The 17,030-nt window shown below is 45.2% G+C and overlaps 8 non-coding genes and 4 pseudogenes across 8 annotated transcripts; all 12 read left to right on the top strand.

Moving 5' to 3' along the window:
- Window positions 1-1,950: 1,950 nt before the first annotated feature.
- Window positions 1,951-2,069, top strand: LOC115560555 (uncharacterized; annotated as a pseudogene).
- A 421-nt stretch (window positions 2,070-2,490) lies between these two features.
- On the top strand, window positions 2,491-2,609 carry LOC115560545 (5S ribosomal RNA). Its single transcript, XR_003979780.1, has one exon. It is a non-coding gene; the product is annotated as a 5S ribosomal RNA (ribosomal RNA).
- Window positions 2,610-3,034: 425 nt separating this feature from the next.
- LOC115560519 (5S ribosomal RNA) lies at window positions 3,035-3,153 on the top strand. Its single transcript, XR_003979767.1, has one exon. It is a non-coding gene; the product is annotated as a 5S ribosomal RNA (ribosomal RNA).
- Window positions 3,154-3,574: 421 nt separating this feature from the next.
- LOC115560520 (uncharacterized) lies at window positions 3,575-3,693 on the top strand (annotated as a pseudogene).
- Window positions 3,694-4,117: 424 nt separating this feature from the next.
- On the top strand, window positions 4,118-4,236 carry LOC115560529 (5S ribosomal RNA). Its single transcript, XR_003979768.1, has one exon. It is a non-coding gene; the product is annotated as a 5S ribosomal RNA (ribosomal RNA).
- Window positions 4,237-4,654: 418 nt separating this feature from the next.
- LOC115560534 (5S ribosomal RNA) lies at window positions 4,655-4,773 on the top strand. Its single transcript, XR_003979772.1, has one exon. It is a non-coding gene; the product is annotated as a 5S ribosomal RNA (ribosomal RNA).
- A 421-nt stretch (window positions 4,774-5,194) lies between these two features.
- LOC115560523 (uncharacterized) lies at window positions 5,195-5,314 on the top strand (annotated as a pseudogene).
- Window positions 5,315-5,886: 572 nt separating this feature from the next.
- On the top strand, window positions 5,887-6,006 carry LOC115560522 (uncharacterized; annotated as a pseudogene).
- A 6,901-nt stretch (window positions 6,007-12,907) lies between these two features.
- On the top strand, window positions 12,908-12,989 carry trnas-aga (transfer RNA serine (anticodon AGA)). The gene has a single exon. It is a non-coding gene; the product is annotated as a tRNA-Ser (tRNA).
- Window positions 12,990-14,247: 1,258 nt separating this feature from the next.
- On the top strand, window positions 14,248-14,319 carry trnaa-cgc (transfer RNA alanine (anticodon CGC)). The gene has a single exon. It is a non-coding gene; the product is annotated as a tRNA-Ala (tRNA).
- A 597-nt stretch (window positions 14,320-14,916) lies between these two features.
- trnat-ugu (transfer RNA threonine (anticodon UGU)) lies at window positions 14,917-14,990 on the top strand. The gene has a single exon. It is a non-coding gene; the product is annotated as a tRNA-Thr (tRNA).
- A 1,269-nt stretch (window positions 14,991-16,259) lies between these two features.
- On the top strand, window positions 16,260-16,341 carry trnas-aga (transfer RNA serine (anticodon AGA)). Its single transcript has one exon. It is a non-coding gene; the product is annotated as a tRNA-Ser (tRNA).
- Window positions 16,342-17,030: the final 689 nt, after the last annotated feature.

Below are 17,030 nucleotides of genomic sequence, written 5' to 3'. Positions count from 1 at the left end.
TGAGGTGGAACTCTGATGGCTCGGGTGTCACTCTATGGCCGAACGTTGCGTTCCTGCCAAAGACCCTGCCACGCAATCACCTTAACCAGCCCATCCAGTTAGCACGCTTTGACCCCCCTTCTGGGGAGGGTGGGTCTGAGCTGCTGTGCCCGGTGCGGGCCCTTAGGGCTTATATTTCTGCTACCGCCGGTATTCGCCAGTCGGAGCAGCTTTTTGTTTGCCATGGTGGCCCTAACAGGGGTCATGCTTTAACAAAGCAGAGGCTGTCCCACTGGATTGTGGAGACCATAACACACGCCTACGGGGCCAGTGGCCGCCCCCCGCCATCCAGGGTGAGGTGTCACTCAACTAGGAGCGTCTCCACATCATGGGCTGCCCTGAGAGGGGTGCCCCTGGGGACCATCTGTGCCGCGGCGTCATGGGCGTCGCCTAGCACATTCTCCAGGTTCTACCGGGTCAACGTTGCCACTCCCCATCCAATGGGCGTGGCCCTGATGCCAAGCTCTGCTTTCTCTGATCAGTAGGTGAGCACCTTGACTCTTCGTGACGTTGTTGGTATTGGCCATCCAGTGCTTAATGCACCGCCTCTGGCGGTCAGTAAGGATGAAATAGAACGCAGAGTTACGTATGTAACTCCGGTTCTATGAATCCTGGATGACCGCCAGAGTTACAGGTCACTCAGAAGTCTCGTGGTTCGCGAGAAGATTCTGGGAACAGATCCTCTGTCGACACCGGGCTATATAGCCAATCCGGTGTCACGAGGGTCACATGTGACCTTGTTGGTATAGGTACTCGAACTGCGCATGCGCGAGACGGATAAATCCAGTGCTTAATGCACCGCCTCTGGCGGTCATCCAGGATTCATAGAACCGGAGTTACATACGTAACTCTGCGCTGTTTGGGGTGATAAGTAAGGTGGAGGGTTGTAATGTTAATCTGTTAAATTATGTTTTAAGCCACGCAAGGTATGCTGTCAAGCTCAGGAGGAATTTGGCCCATTATGAGGAGAAGAGAGTTGAGGTATGGAGTGTTTTTAAAAGTATAATGAGAAGAGATGTGAATATGGTTTATAGATATGTTGGGGAAGATGAGTTTCTGGGAGGGTTTGTGGAGGGGAGCACTTTTGTTGTGCTTGGAGGCGATGGGGAAGTGAAATTGGATTTTGGATGAGTTGAGGTCAGCAGGGTGACTGACTATTTTTTTTTATTTCTTGTTAATTAGTGTTTTAAGTTCATGACTTTTTTGATTTGGTGAGGGGCCAGTGTATTGAAGGTTTTTACAAAAGCATCCTGGCTAACCCAGTATTGTTTGTAGTTATTTTGGTTTGAGATGGATCTGAAGTATCTTTCTTGTTTTATTTGTTTTATGTTTTATTTATGTATGATGGTGTATGTATATATTTTGTGTTAATAAAAAAATAAATAAAAAAAAGGCACACCCGATCTCGTCTTATCTCGGAAGATAAGCAGGGTCGGGCCTGGTTAGTACTTGGATGGGTGACTGCCTGGGAATACAAGGTGCTGTAAGCATTATACTTTTTCAACTCGAGCTCATTGGATGCAATGGCCTACCGTGCGCTGATCTTTAGCGCCCACTGTTTTGGAGAATTTAAGCAACATACAGACTCTGACGACGTCTCCTCAAACTCTCTTTGTGAAACATGTGGACAGTGTACTGACGTAGCAGGGAGCTGCAATGATGGCGGTCCACCTTAGTCCATCCCAGGTTTTGCAACGCTACATTTCTTCAAAAGATCACGCAAACGATGACGCCCAAGCAGTGTAATGCATTGCGTTCAAATATGTAACTCTGAGTCTGGAATAACGTATTCATCCATTCATTATGGATCTAATCATTGTTTCTGTACAAGTCCCGTCTCTGGCCACGGCAGCGCTCTCACTCCTTACGTCCTCCTCCTGTATAAAAGCTAATATGGTCAAGTCTAAGTATGCTTACGGCCATACCACCTTAGGCACGCCCAATCTCGTCTGATCTCGGAAGCTAAGCAAGGTCGGGCCTTGTTAGTACTTGGATGGGTGACCGACTGGGAATACCAGGTGCTGTATGCATTATACTTTTTCAACTCGAGCTCATTGGATGCAATGGCCTACCGTGCGCTGATCTTTAGCGCCCACTGTTTTGGAGAATTTAAGCAACATACAGACTCTGACGACGTCTCCTCAAACTCTATTTGTGAAACATGTGGACAGTGTAGTGACGTAGCAGAGAGCTGCAATGACGGCGGTCCACCTTAGTCCATCCCAGGTTTTGCGACGCTACGTTTCTTCAAAAGATCACGCAAATGATGACGCCCAAGCAGAATAATGCATTGCGTTCCAATATGTAACTCTGAGTCTGGAATAACATATTAATTCATTCATTATGGATCTAATCATTGTTTCTGTACAGGTCCCGTCTCTGGCCACGGCAGCGCTCTCACTCCTTACGTCCTCCTCCTATATAAAAGCTAATATGGTCAAGTCTAAGAATGCTTACGGCCATACGACCTTAGGCACGCCCAATCTCGTCTGATCTCGGAAGCTAAGCAGGGTCGGGCCTGGTTAGTACTTGGATGGGTGACCGCCTGGGAATACCAGGTGCTGTAAGCATTATACTTTTTCAACTCGAGCTCATTGGATGCAATGGCCTACCGTGCGCTGATCTTTAGCGCCCACTGTTTTTGAGAATTTAAGCAACATACAGACTCTGACGACGTCTCCTCAAACTCTATTTGTGAAACATGTGGACAGTGTAGTGACGTAGCAGAGAGCTGCAATGACGGCGGTCCACCTTAGTCCATCCCAGGTTTTGCAACGCTACGTTTCTTCAAAAGATCACGCAAACGATGACGCCCAAGCAGTGTAATGAATTGCGTTCAAATATGTAACTCTGAGTCTGGAATAACGTATTCGTTCATTCATTCATCATGGATCTAATCATTGTTTCTGTACAAGTCCCGTCTCTGGCCACGGCAGCGCTTTCACTCCTTACGTCCGCCTCCTGTATAAAAGCTAATAAGGTCAAGTCTATAATTGCTTACGGCCATACCACCTTAGGCACACCCGATCTCGTCTGATCTCGGAAGATAAGCAGGGTCGGGCCTGGTTAGTACTTGGATGGGTGACCGCCTGGGAATACCAGGTGCTGTAAGCATTATACTTTTTCAACTCGAGCTCATTGGATGCAATGGCCTACCGTGCGCTGATCTTTAGCGCCCACTGTTTTGGAGAATTTAAGCAACATACAGACTCTGACGACGTCTCCTCAAACTCTATTTGTGAAACATGTGGACAGTGTAGTGACGTAGCAGAGAGCTGCAATGACGGCGGTCCACCTTAGTCCATCCCAGGTTTTGCAACGCTACGTTTCTTCAAAAGATCACGCAAACGATGACGCCCAAGCAGTGTAATGCATTGCGTTCAAATATGTAACTCTGAGTCTGGAATAACGTATTCATTCATTCATTTTCGATCTAATCATTATTTCTGTACAAGTCCCGTCTCTGGCCACGGCAGCGCTCTCACTCCTTACGTCCTCCTCCTGTATAAAAGCTAATATGGTCAAGTCTATAATTGTTTACGGCCATACCACCTTAGGCACGCCCGATCTCGTCTGATCTCGGAAGCTAAGCAGGGTCGGGCCTGGTTAGTACTTGAATGGGTGACCGCCTTGGAATACCAGGAGCTTTAAGCATTATACTTTTTCAACTCGAGCTCATTGGATGCAATGGCCTTCCGTGCGCTGATCTTTAGCGCCCACTGTTTTGGAGAATTTAAGCAACATACAGACTCTGACGACGTCTCCTCAAACTCTATTTGTGAAACATGTGGACAGTGTAGTGACGTAGCAGAGAGCTGCAATGACGGCGGTCCACCTTAGTCCATCCCAGGTTTTGCAACGCTACGTTTCTTCAAAAGAGCACGCAAATGATGACGCCCAAGCAGTGTAATGAATTGCGTTCAAATATGTAACTCTGAGTCTGGAATAACGTATTCGTTCATTCATTCATCATGGATCTAATCATTGTTTCTGTCAGGTCCCGTCTCTGGCCACGGCAGCGCTTTCACTCCTTACGTCCGCCTCCTGTATAAAAGCTAATATGGTCAAGTCTATAATTGCTTACGGCCATACCACCTTAGGCACACCCGATCTCGTCTGATCTCGGAAGATAAGGAGGGTCGGGCCTGGGTAGTACTTGGATGGGTGACCGCCTGGGAATACCAGGTGCTGTAAGCATTATACTTTTTCAACTCGAGCTCATTGGATGCAATGGCCTACCGTGCGCTGATCTTTAGCGCCCACTGTTTTGGAGAATTTAAGCAACATACAGACTCTGACGACGTCTCCTCAAACTCTCTTTGTGAAACATGTGGACAGTGTACTGACGTACCAGGGAGCTGCAATGGTGGTCCACCTTAGTCCATCCCAGGTTTTGCAACGCTATGTTTCTTCAAAAGATCACGCAAACGATGACGCCCAAGCAGTGTAATGCATTGCGTTCAAATATGTAACTCTGAGTCTGGAATAACGTATTCATCCATTCATTATGGATCTAATCATTGTTTCTGTACAAGTCCCGTCTCTGGCCACGGCAGCGCTCTCACTCCTTACGTCCTCCTCCTGTATAAAAGCTAATATTGTCAAGTCTAAGAATGCTTACGGCCATACCACCTTAGGCACGCCCAATCTCGTCTGATCTCGGAAGCTAAGCAGGGTCGGGCCTGGTTAGTACTTGGATGGGTGACCACCTGGGAATACCAGGTGCTGTAAGCATTATACTTTTTCAACTCGAGCTCATTGGATGCAATGGCCTACCGTGCGCTGATCTTTAGCGCCCACTGTTTTGGAGAATTTAAGCAACATACAGACTCTGACGACGTCTCCTCAAACTCTATTTGTGAAACATGTGGACAGTGTAGTGACGTAGCAGAGAGCTGCAATGACGGCGGTCCACCTTAGTCTATCCCAGGTTTTGCAACGCTACGTTTCTTCAAAAGATCACGCAAACGATGACGCCCAAGCAGAATAATGCATTGCGTTCAAATATGTAACTCTTAGTCTGGAATAACGTATTCATTCATTCATTATGGATCTAATCATTGTTTCTGTACAGGTCCCGTCTCTGGCCACGGCAGCGCTCTCACTCCTTACGTCCTCCTCCTGTATAAAAGCTAATAAGGTCAAGTCTATAATTGTTTACGGCCATACCACGTTGGGCACGCCCGTTCTCGTCTGATCTGGGAAGTTAAGCAGGGTCGGGCCTGGTTAGTACTTGGATGGGAGACCAACTGGGAATACCAGGTTGCTGTAAGTAGTGACGGGTAATTGTAAAAAAATTGGAAACATTAAAAAGATTTTAAAAAAAAAGGCACGCCCAATCTCGTCTGATCTCGGAAGCTAAGCAGGGTCGGGCCTGGTTAGTACTTGGATGGGTGACCACCTGGGAATACCAGGTGCTGTAAGCATTATACTTTTTCAACTCGAGCTCATTGGATGCAATGGCCTACCGTGCGCTGATCTTTAGCGCCCACTGTTTTGGAGAATTTAAGCAACATACAGACTCTGACGACGTCTCCTCAAACTCTATTTGTGAAACATGTGGACAGTGTAGTGACGTAGCAGAGAGCTGCAATGACGGCGGTCCACCTTAGTCTATCCCAGGTTTTGCAACGCTACGTTTCTTCAAAAGATCACGCAAACGATGACGCCCAAGCAGAATAATGCATTGCGTTCAAATATGTAACTCTTAGTCTGGAATAACGTATTCATTCATTCATTATGGATCTAATCATTGTTTCTGTACAGGTCCCGTCTCTGGCCACGGCAGCGCTCTCACTCCTTACGTCCTCCTCCTGTATAAAAGCTAATAAGGTCAAGTCTATAATTGTTTACGGCCATACCACGTTGGGCACGCCCGTTCTCGTCTGATCTGGGAAGTTAAGCAGGGTCGGGCCTGGTTAGTACTTGGATGGGAGACCAACTGGGAATACCAGGTTGCTGTAAGTAGTGACGGGTAATTGTAAAAAAATTGGAAACATTAAAAAGATTTTAAAAAAAAAGGCACGCCCGATCTCGTCTGATCTCGGAAGCTAAGCAGGGTCGGGCCTGGTTAGTACTTGGATGGGTGACCGCCTGGGAATACCAGGTACTGTAAGCATTATACTTTTCAACTCGAGCTCATTGGATGCAATGGCCTTCCGTGCGCTGATCTTTAGCGCCCACTGTTTTGGAGAATTTAAGCAACATACAGACTCTGACGACGTCTCCTCAAACTCTATTTGTGAAACATGTGGACAGTGTAGTGACGTAGCAGAGAGCTGCAATGACGGCGGTCCACCTTAGTCCATCCCAGGTTTTGCAACGCTACGTTTCTTCAAAAGAGCACGCAAACGATGACACCCAAGCAGTGTAATGCATTGCGTTCAAATATGTAACTCTGAGACTGGAATAACGTATTCATTCATTCATTATGGATCTAATCATTGTTTCTGTACAGGTCCCGTCTCTGGCCACGGCAGCGCTCTCACTCCTTACGTCCTCCTCCTGTATAAAAGCTAATATGGTCAAGTCTATAATTGCTTACCACCTTAGGCACGCCCGATCTCGTCTGATCTCGTTCAGGTGTGCATTCAGGAGTTGGTGCAGCAAAGACAGCAGGTAGAGAGAGCAAGCAGTGAGCAATTGTTTGCTCAGTGTTTCTTCTTGTGGTGTTATTGTTTGTTTCCCCCAACAGCTTTCTTTTTTCATTAGTTTCTTGTGTCTAAATTAAGGTGAATGTTGAGGACGGATATAATGCCGACAGAAATTGAGACGGATATTACGACAATGATCATGGACAAAGGAATAGAGAGACCTATCGAGACGGACAGACAAACAGTGAATGAAAAAGGAACAAATAACGACGACGGCAAAGCACACACACGCGATGAGAGTAGAGGGAGCGGTGAGTCACGAGGTGTTGTGAGGGAAATGTATGGGGAGGAATTGACGGTGGATGTGGAGGTGGAGGGAAAGGAAGTCATATCAATGATGGATGTACTGAGGGAGGTGAAGAAAGTTTGTGGAGGAGTCATGGGATGCAGAGTGAAAGGGGACCGGAGGTTCGAAATCTCGATGAGAGATGAGATTGGGAGATCCAGATAAATGGACGGTATAAGAGTGAAAGGAGCAGTGGTGCACGCCAGGGACATCATGAATAATGAATTGGTTGTCTCCTTTATCAACCTGCCAGTGTATTTGAAGGACAGAATAATTGTGGAGAAGCTGGAGGAGTGGGGAGTGAAGCCGATGTCGGCAATAAAAAGGCGTATGTGGCCGGGAACGGACATTGCTGACGGCACAAGATACTTAAAAGTTAGGTTTAACGAGGAAGTCCGGTCATTGCCGTACTCAGTGAGGTTTGAAACTTTGAGTGGGGCCGAATATTTTCGAGTCATCCACGACAGGCAAGTCAGAGTGTGCAGGCTGTGCATTAAGCCGGGGCATATTTTTAGAGAGTGCCCAGATTTCAAGTGCTTTAAATGTAATAAGACTGGGCACTACGCGCGTGAGTGTGGGGGGGGGAGAGAGGCGGAGCGGGAGGACGTGAGTGGGCGGAGAGAGACGGAGCCAGAGGATGTGGGCGGGCGGAGAGAGACGGAGCCAGAGGATGTGGGCAGACGGGAGGAAGGCGAGGAGAGTGACGGCCAGCGGACGGAGAGGGGCGGCGGCGTGGTGGACAGGAGATCGGACGGAGAAGGAGACGGAGACAGGGATAGCGTCCCAGGAGTGATTGCGGAGGAGATGGAACGGGTGGGAGGAGTCGAGGAGCGGAGGGAGATGGACGACGATTGTGGAGTGGAGAGGGAAGGAGTGAAAGAGACGGAGTTGGTGAAGGAGGCGCGGAGGTCGGCTGACAGCACGCGAGCGGGGAGTGGTGCGCATTGTGGAGCGAAGGAGCTGCGTCTACCGAGCAGAGAGGCGAGGAGGCAGGAGGAGAGTGAAGAGGACATGGACATATCAACTGTCAAGTGTTGGCAAAACAAACGAAAGGCTGCCAAGGAAAGAGTCCGTGCAGAGGGGATTAAAGGGCCGCGGTCTGGTATGTGATTTAATTTCTAAATGTTTGGTTCTATTTTCCTTTGGGTTGCTCTCATGACCACTGTAACTTCTGTAAATGTCAACGGGCTGAGGGATGGTAAAAAGTTAAAGGAGTTGCTGTTTGTGTATAGGAGTGACATACTATGTATTCAGGAAACGAATTGGGATGAGGAAAAAGTGAAGGAGGTGAGAGAGGGATGGAATGGGGACCTTTTTTATAATAATGGGGCAAGGGATGCAAGGGGGGTAGCAATCATGATTAAGAAGGATAAAGTAGAAGATGTCAGGGAGGTATATAAGGATAGGACAGGGAGGATATTAGTTACAGAGTTTAGATATGGTAAATCCAATTTTAGGTTGATTAATATATATGTGCCGAATATAGAAAAGGATAAGAGGAGCATATTGGAGGAGTTGGCCGGTTTAATAGTAGGGAGGTGTCTGATAGTAGGGGACTTTAATATCAAATGTAGTAGATTAGATGTAGGGAAGGGGGTAGAATTTAGGTGGGAAAAGTCGAGGGGGATGTTGATGGAAATAATGAGGGACAAGGGATTATTAGATGTGTGGAGGTATGAGAATCCAGAGAAGAGAGAGTTCACGAGGAGGCAGATGAGGGAGGGGGTATTGAAAAAGAGTAGAATAGATTTAGTGTTAGTACAAGAGGAAATTATTAAATATATAGATAGTATGAGACACCAGGTTAACAGTTTCAGTGATCATGATGGGGTTCGGTTTAGAATTATGGTAGGAAAAAAGGAGGTAGGGGGAGGAATGTGGATTTTGAATGCTGGGTATATTGAGGAGGAAGAGTATAAGCAACAGATTAAGGAGGTATTAGATGGGGAGAATGAGAGGATTGAGGAGGAGGCAGAGAATGATAGGGTTGACTATAGTATAGGGGAGAGATGGGAGGTGATGAAAAATAGAATTATATCAATTAGTATTAGGTATAGTAAGAAAAGGAAGGAAAGGATAATGAAGGAAGAGAATGGCTTGAGGGAAAGATTGAGGGTAGAGTTAGGCAGGGCAGAGGATGAAGAGGGATACAGTGCGGAGAATTATATAGAGGTAAAGATGGAGTTGGAGAGGTATGAGAGGGAGAAATGTAGAGGGGCAATTTTGAGGGCTAAGGCAAAATATGTGTTGGAGGGGGAGAAATGTACAGGGTATTTTTTAGGGCTGGAGAAAAGAAAACAGTGTAGGACTTACATACATGAAATAAAAAAGAGGGAGGGGGTGGTAACAGAAGACTACGTAGAGATATTGGAGAGGGTGCAGGAGTTTTATGAGGAGTTATATACGAGGGGGGGTGTGGATGAAGGTAAAATAGAGGAGGTGCTGGATAGTGTAGTGTGTGGGTTGAGTGAGGCTGATAGGAGTTTCTGTGATAGGGAAATCAATGAGAAGGAGGTAATGGAAGCGATAGAGGGGTTAAATAGTGGAAAGAGTCCGGGGAGTGATGGGATAGGGATAGAATGGTACAAAGTATATAAACACGATGTATCACCCATTTTGGTGGAGGTATTTAGGGAGATGGAGAGAACAGGGGTGGTGCAGGATAGAATGGTAGAAGGGGTGATAACCATATTGTATAAGAAGGGAAGTAAGTTAGATTTAGAGATCTATAGGCCAATCAGTTTATTGAATGTAGATTATAAGATTCTAACCAGGATATTAGCCAATAGAATGAAGAGAGTGATAGGAGAGGTAGTGCAACCAACTCAGTGTTATAGCATACCAGGTAGGGATATAGCGGACACGATAGGGACGATCAGGGACGTAATAGAACATATGAAGAGGGATAGGATAGGAGGTGTAGTAGTGGGGATAGACTGGAATAAAGCATTTGATAGAGTAGAGCATGAATTTTTGTTTAGGGTATTAGAGAAGTTTGGGTTTGGGGAGAAGATGGTGGGATGGGTGAGGAGGTTATATGGGAGCGCACGGAGTTGTGTAAAGGTGAATGGGGTTTTAACAGATTTCTTTGAAGTGGAGAGGTCAGTGAGGCAGGGATGTCCTCTGTCTGCGTTATTGTACGCTTTACCTGTAGAGCCACTGGCCACACTTATCAAGAGGGACAAGGGGGTGGAAGGGATAAAGTTACCATATGGGGGAAGGTGTGTGATAAATCACTATGCGGATGACACAACGATCACGGTGAGGGATGGAGGTAGTGTCAGGAGGGTGATGGAGATAGTGGAAGACTATGGGAGAGCGTCAGGAGCGAAGATAAACAAAGAAAAGTCAGAAATAATGTATATAGGAAAGGTTGAGAGAATAGAGGTAGGTTTGAGGGTAGAAGAGAAGTATATAAAGGTATTGGGTGTGTACCTGGGGGTGGATAGTAAGGAGGCAAGGGATGCGACATGGACCGGGGTGATCAATAAAATTAGAACGGTGTGCACGGCATGGAGGGGGAGGAAGTTAAGATTGAAAGGGAAAGTAGTGGTAGTGAATAGTCTTATGTTGTCAGTATGTGTGTACGTGATGAGTGTGGTTGAGATGCCAGGCTGGGTGATGAATGATTTAAACAAAATTGTGTGTGATTTTATTTGGGAAGGAAAGGGGGTGAAAATCGCACAGAAAACACTGGTTGGAAAGAGGCGGAAGGGTGGTTTGAAATTGATAGATCTGGAAACCAAAAAAGTTGCAATAAGAATAAAGACTGTGCAAAAGTACATGGTGGGAAAGTGGCATTATGGATGGAAAGATCTTTTAAAGAAATACATTGATGAAGTGGGGGGAATAGGTGATTATGGCTGGTACATGGGTTTTAAGCAAACAATGACGGTTGGGATACCTGAGATATACAGGGAGGTGTTAGAGGCGTGGAGGAGGTTTCTGCCAAAAGTGCAATATGATTGCGATGGGTTGAATATGTTTGTCAATTTGCCCCTGTTTTTAAATGAAAAATTCAAACATAACGAGAAAACATTATACGAACCCAAATTTATAGAAGGAGGCATTCGGCAAGTTAAAGATCTTATTTATGAGGTCATCCCAGGTTTCCTCAGGGATAACTGCATTTTTGATTCAGTGTGTGAGATAGATGGCATGGAGGATAGAGTTAAGGTGAAGAAAATTCATGATAGAATTAAAAGCAGTATACCAGGGGAATGGGCTGGACTGATTGAAAGTGAATGTGTGAGTAGGCAAGAAGTACGTATTCCTGAATTGTATGTGAAGGTGGAGGGAGGGAAGTGTGGTATGGAGAGAATGAGTGTGAAGAAAGTGTACGATTGGTTGATAGGGGATGTGTTCAAAGAGCCAGCAGCAGTGAAAGTATGGAAGAGGGTGTTTGTGAACTGGGAGGTGGAAGATATATGGGCAAATTGTAACATTAAATACAACAGTATTGAGTGTGAGAATAATGATTTTCTTATTAAACATAATAGAATCTACACAAATGTAGTATTGAATAAAATAAATAATGAGGTTAATGTGATTTGTGATGTCTGTAACAGTGGTCATGAGAGTTTTTCACACTATTTTTTGGATTGTGGGGAATTGGTTGATTTCTTTGTATTTCTAAAAGCACTGATTAGGGAAAGTTGGAGTGAGGAGTATGATTTGGATGTTGTTTTTGTTTGGGGTATGTGGGAAAGGGGTGCATTTTAATTTGTGCAATTTTGTTTTAAGTCATGCCAGACTCGCGGTCCTGTTGAGAAGGAACTATGCGCACTTTGAGGGACGGAAGGTGAATGTCATACAACTGTTTAAATCCATTATGAAGCGGGATGTGGATCTGATGTGCACGTATGGAGGGGAGGGTGTGAAAGAGTACTTTATCAGTGGGACCTCTTTTATTCATGAGAGGGAGGGGGGAGGGATTTTGTTTAATTGGTAAGAAATTGTTTTTCAATCAAAAGGAGTGAACTGGTGTGTTGTTGTGCTCTCTCTCCTGCAGTTGGGTCGGGTCCTGCTCCCCGGGCGGGGTGGATGGCCGCGGGGTCTTTCGGGTGCGGCAGTGGCGTGTATGTGTGTCTGTGTGCTCAGTCCGTGGGGGGTGCCCGCCCTCCGCGGGTCGGGTGCGCATATGTGCCCGCATGTTGCTGTCACGCTTGGGGGGGCCTTTCGGTGGTTTGCTCCGGTTGGGGTGCGGGGACTGGCCTCCCTGTGGGGGTGGGGGGGGGGCGCGGCAGCACATAGAATTTTGAGTCCTGTTTTGCGTGATTGAGCTCTCCCTTGGGGGTGAGCTAGGTTCATTTGTATGTATTATTTGTATTGATGTCTTGCTTTTGAACTCTGGAGTAGGAGACGTTATCATTTGTAAATGTAGTATTTATGATTTCTGTAAAATTGTAAATTGAAAACATTAAAAAGATTTTAAAAAAAAAGCGCCTGTCTTCTAAACTGGAGACCCTGGGTTCAACTCCCAGCAGTACCTACACTATTTGCAACAGCATCATCTGGTGTAGATGTGATAAAAGTGTTTCTTGCAGTTGTAAACTTGCAATCCATCAATGCAATAGACTTTCCATCAATGACAACGGCGGCAGGCAAGCAAAATTCTCTATAAAATGTATGATACCCTAGTGCCAACTGATGACCTATTTGTCCCTTCTATCGTTAAGCAAAGCTTCAGGAATCGGTTTTACAGATGTACAATTGAAGTAACACAGGGGACTTCTCTCAACGGCAAAGCATATGCTTCTCATGTAGAAGGCCTGAGGTTCAATGCCTGCCGTCTCCAAGATGTGATCAAAGCTAGCTTCAGTCAATTTGAAGACTATTTCAAAATTAGATCAAGCAAGGCTTAACCTACCCTAAGTGTTCCAGACTCTTCCTGTTCCAAAAAGCCAGAGACTTGGAACTCTAATAGTGTGTTGTCGTGGCCGAGTGGTTAAGGCGATGGACTAGAAATCCATTGGGATCTCCCCGCGCAGGTTCAAATCCTGCCGAAATCCTTCAAAATTGTAGTGTTCAAATCCTTGTTTAGGCAACACATACTCATATTACGGTGAAACTGCGTGAAATCATTGCAAATATGTGAATCTAAGCATGTAGAAGGCGCCATATATAAAATCCGGCATTATCTGGACAGGCACTTAGCATTCGATGTTTTTTGACAACATGTTCTCCAAATATAAAATGTTAATATTTAAAGGTCTGATAGATCCGAAGACTAGTGTTGTCAGGTCCAGGTGCTGAATGCCATGGACGAGAAAACCCTTGGTGTGTTCCGAAGCAGGCTTAAAATGAAAATTCATGCGCTGAGGGGATGTAGCTCAGTGGTAGAGAGCATGCTATGCATGTATGAGGCCCCGGGTTCAATCCCCGGCCTCCATTTGATTGCCCTAGAAAAGTCAGGTGAGTGCTATTTTAATCAAATGAGGTCACGTAATGCTTAACCTACAAAAGATGTTGCCGATTGCTAATGTTCGAAACAAGTGAGAGAATTTAAACTGTGTTGTCGTCAACGATACAGGTTAATCAGTGCGTGCGATTTCAAATGCGCACGCTTTTGTGCGCTTGTGCGCTCAAAAGCTAGTGTGCGCTCAAAAGCTTGTGCCGGTCAACACATTGATATGAGTACGGTACGTTTATGCACTAAGTGTTGACAGCCACAGAAGAGAAAAACATTGTTGCATCACGACGAAGATTCAGGCCTGCCGACAAGCGTTGGCCAGTTCTGCCATCTGTACGCAGACTACTTCTCTAAGAAATGTATGATACCGTACTGCCAGTCGATAACCGATTTCCCCTCTTGTATCGTTAAGCAAACTTTCATGTATCGGTTGCCACATGTACAATTGAAGTAATCTGTTTTCGGCTCATCAGTAAAGCTTCTCATGTAGGAGTGCTGAGGTCCGATCACTAAGATATGATCAAAGCAAGCTGTGGTCAAGGGTGTAGGACTATTTCACAATTTGATCCCACAGCCTCAAGCGTTGCAGTCTGTTACTGTTCGAACAACTGATAGACTTGAGGTCGATAAGCACCATTGTCCTGGCCAAGCGGTTAAGCTGATGCACTAGAAATCCATTGGATCCCCCGCTCCATGATTGAAATCTGCCACACCAGTTTACCACCTCTGCTTTTAGCAGGCAGGCCAAATATCTTCATCTCTTAGTATGGCCTAGTGCAAGTCAACCTATTGATTGGCTGTATCATTAAGCAAAGCTTCGAGTATTGATAGTAGAGATGTACTGATTATTACACAATGGGGATGTAGCTCAGTGGTAGAGTGTATGCTTCGCATGTATGAGGTCACGGGTTCAATCCCCGGCAACTCCAAATTGTAGTGTAGGTGATGTGATGAATAGAATGAATCCCTTTTATAAGGTAGAAGTCAAAAATGATCCGATCACGAAACATTGCTGAATGTTACTGTGTAATGAATCATTAAACAAAACGAGGTCACGCAATGCTTTACCTACCAAAAATGTTGCAGAATGCTAATGTTTGAACATAATAGAGAATTGAAATGTCGAAACTGTGTGGTTAAGGTGATGGACTAGAAATCCATCGGGGTCTCCCCGCGCAGGTTCGAATCCTGCTGTCAACTGTACAGGTTAATCAGTGTATGTTTAAGGGACTGTTTAAAGGATCAACAGAAATATGTCATGTTACTGCAGACCTCTTTCGTTGTCTTCCCAATCATTTGCTGAAGCATTTCTCCTGAACTGAGAGTGGTGCTGTGGCTGGGACTGTCATAGTGACTGTCTAGTTCACAGAAGAGGCAGTGTTCTAATCACATCAGTAAGTTGTATAATGTAAGTAACCTACTCAATTGGAATTCCTTTAGCCGCCAGTTCTGATAGCTTAACACATGATCGGGCCACGCTACATGAGACCTTTTTCAATGGTGTATCAAGTAAACAAAACATTAGGGGTACTGTGGCTTAGCTGGTGAAAGCGCCTGTCTTGTAAACTGGAGACCCTGGGTTCAACTCCCAGCAGTACCTACACTTTTTGCAACAGCATCATCTGGTGTAGATGTGATAAAAGTGTTTCTTGCAGTTGTAAACTTGCAATCCATCAATGCAATAGACTTTCCATCAATGACAACGGCGGCAGCAAGCAAATTTCTCTATAAAATGTATGATACCCTAGTGCCAACTGATGACCTATTTGTCCCTTCTATCGTTAAGCAAAGCTTCAGGAATCGGTTTTACAGATGTACAATTGAAGTAACACAGGGGACTTCTCTCAACGGCAAAGCGTATGCTTCTCATGTAGAAGGCCTGAGGTTCAATGCCTGCCGTCTCCAAGATGTGATCAAAGCTAGCTTCAGTCAATTTGAAGACTATTTCAAAATTAGATCAAGCAAGGCTTAACCTACCCTAAGTGTTCCAGACTCTTCCTGTTCCAAAAAGCCAGAGACTTGGAACTCTAACAGTGTGTTGTCGTGGCCGATTGGTTAAGGCGATGGACTAGAAATCCATTGGGGTCACACAACACATACTCATATTACGGTGAAACTGCATGAATCAGTGCAAATATGTTAATCTAAGCATGTAGAAGGCGCCATATTTAAAATCTGGCATTACCTAGAAAGGCACTTAGATATTCAACAGAAATATATATTATATATATAATAAATATATATAATATAATCAGTGCGTGCACACGATATTTTTTGACAACATGTTCTCCAAAAATAAAATGTTAATATTTAAAGGTCTGATAGATCCGAAGACTAGTGTTGTCAGGTCCAGGTGCTGAATGCCATGGACGAGAAAACCCTGGGTGTGTTCCGAAGCAGGCTTAAAATGAAAATTCTTGAGCTGAGGGGATGCAGCTCAGTGGTAGAGAGCATGCTATGCATCTATGAGGCCCCGGGTTCAATCCCCGGCCTCCATTTGATTGCCCTAGAAAAGTCAGGTGAGTGCTATTTTAATCAAATGAGGTCACGTAATGCTTAACCTACCAAAGATGTTGCCGATTGCTAATGTTCGAAACAAGTGAGAGAATTGAAACTGTGTTGTCGCCAACGATACAGGTTAATCAGTGCGTGCGATTTCAACTGCGTGCGACTGATAGACTTGAGGTCGATAAGCACCATTGTCCTGGCCAAGCGGTTAAGCTGATGCACTAGAAATCCATTGGATCCCTCGCTCCATGATTGAAATCTGCCACACCAGTTTACCACCTCTGCTTTTAGCTTAACCTACCCTAAGTGTTCCAGACTCTTCCTGTTCCAAAAAGCCAGAGACTTGGAACTCTAAAAGTGTGTTGTCGTGGCCGAGTGGTTAAGGCGATGGACTAGAAATCCATTGGGGTCTCCCCGCGCAGGTTCGAATCCTGCCGACAATGGTTCTATCTGAATACGATCAACCATTCCCTTGTTTAGCCAACACATACTCATATTACGGTGAAACTGCATGAATCAGTGCAAATATGTTAATCTAAGCATGTAGAAGGCGCCATATTTAAAATCTGGTATTATCTGGAAAGGCACTTAGCATTCGATATTTTTTGACAACATGTTCTCCAAAAATAAAATGTTAATATTTAAAGGTCTGATAGATCCGAAGACTAGTGTTGTCAGGTCCAGGTGCTGAATGCCATGGACGAGAAAACCCTGGGTGTGTTCCGAAGCAGGCTTAAAATGAAAATTCTTGAGCTGAGGGGATGTAGCTCAGTGGTAGAGAGCATGCTATGCATCTATGAGGCCCCGGGTTCAATCCCCGGCCTCCATTTGATTGCCCTAGAAAAGTCAGGTGAGTGCTATTTTAATCAAATGAGGTCACGTAATGCTTAACCTACCAAAGATGTTGCCGATTGCTAATGTTCGAAACAAGTGAGAGAATTGAAACTGTGTTGTCGCCAACGATACAGGTTAATCAGTGCGTGCGATTTCAAATGCGCACGCTTTTGTGCGCTTGTGCGCTCAAAAGCTAGTGTGCGCTCAAAAGCTAGTGCCGGTCAACACATTGATATGAGTACGGTACGTTTATGCACTAAGTGTTGACAGCCACAGAAGAGAAAAACATTGTTGCGTC

The sequence above is a fragment of the Gadus morhua genome, chromosome 15, assembly GCF_902167405.1.
Source record: "Gadus morhua chromosome 15, gadMor3.0, whole genome shotgun sequence".
In the NCBI taxonomy this organism is placed as follows: Eukaryota; Metazoa; Chordata; class Actinopteri; order Gadiformes; family Gadidae; genus Gadus; species Gadus morhua.
This window is presented reverse-complemented; position numbering and strand designations above follow the sequence as displayed.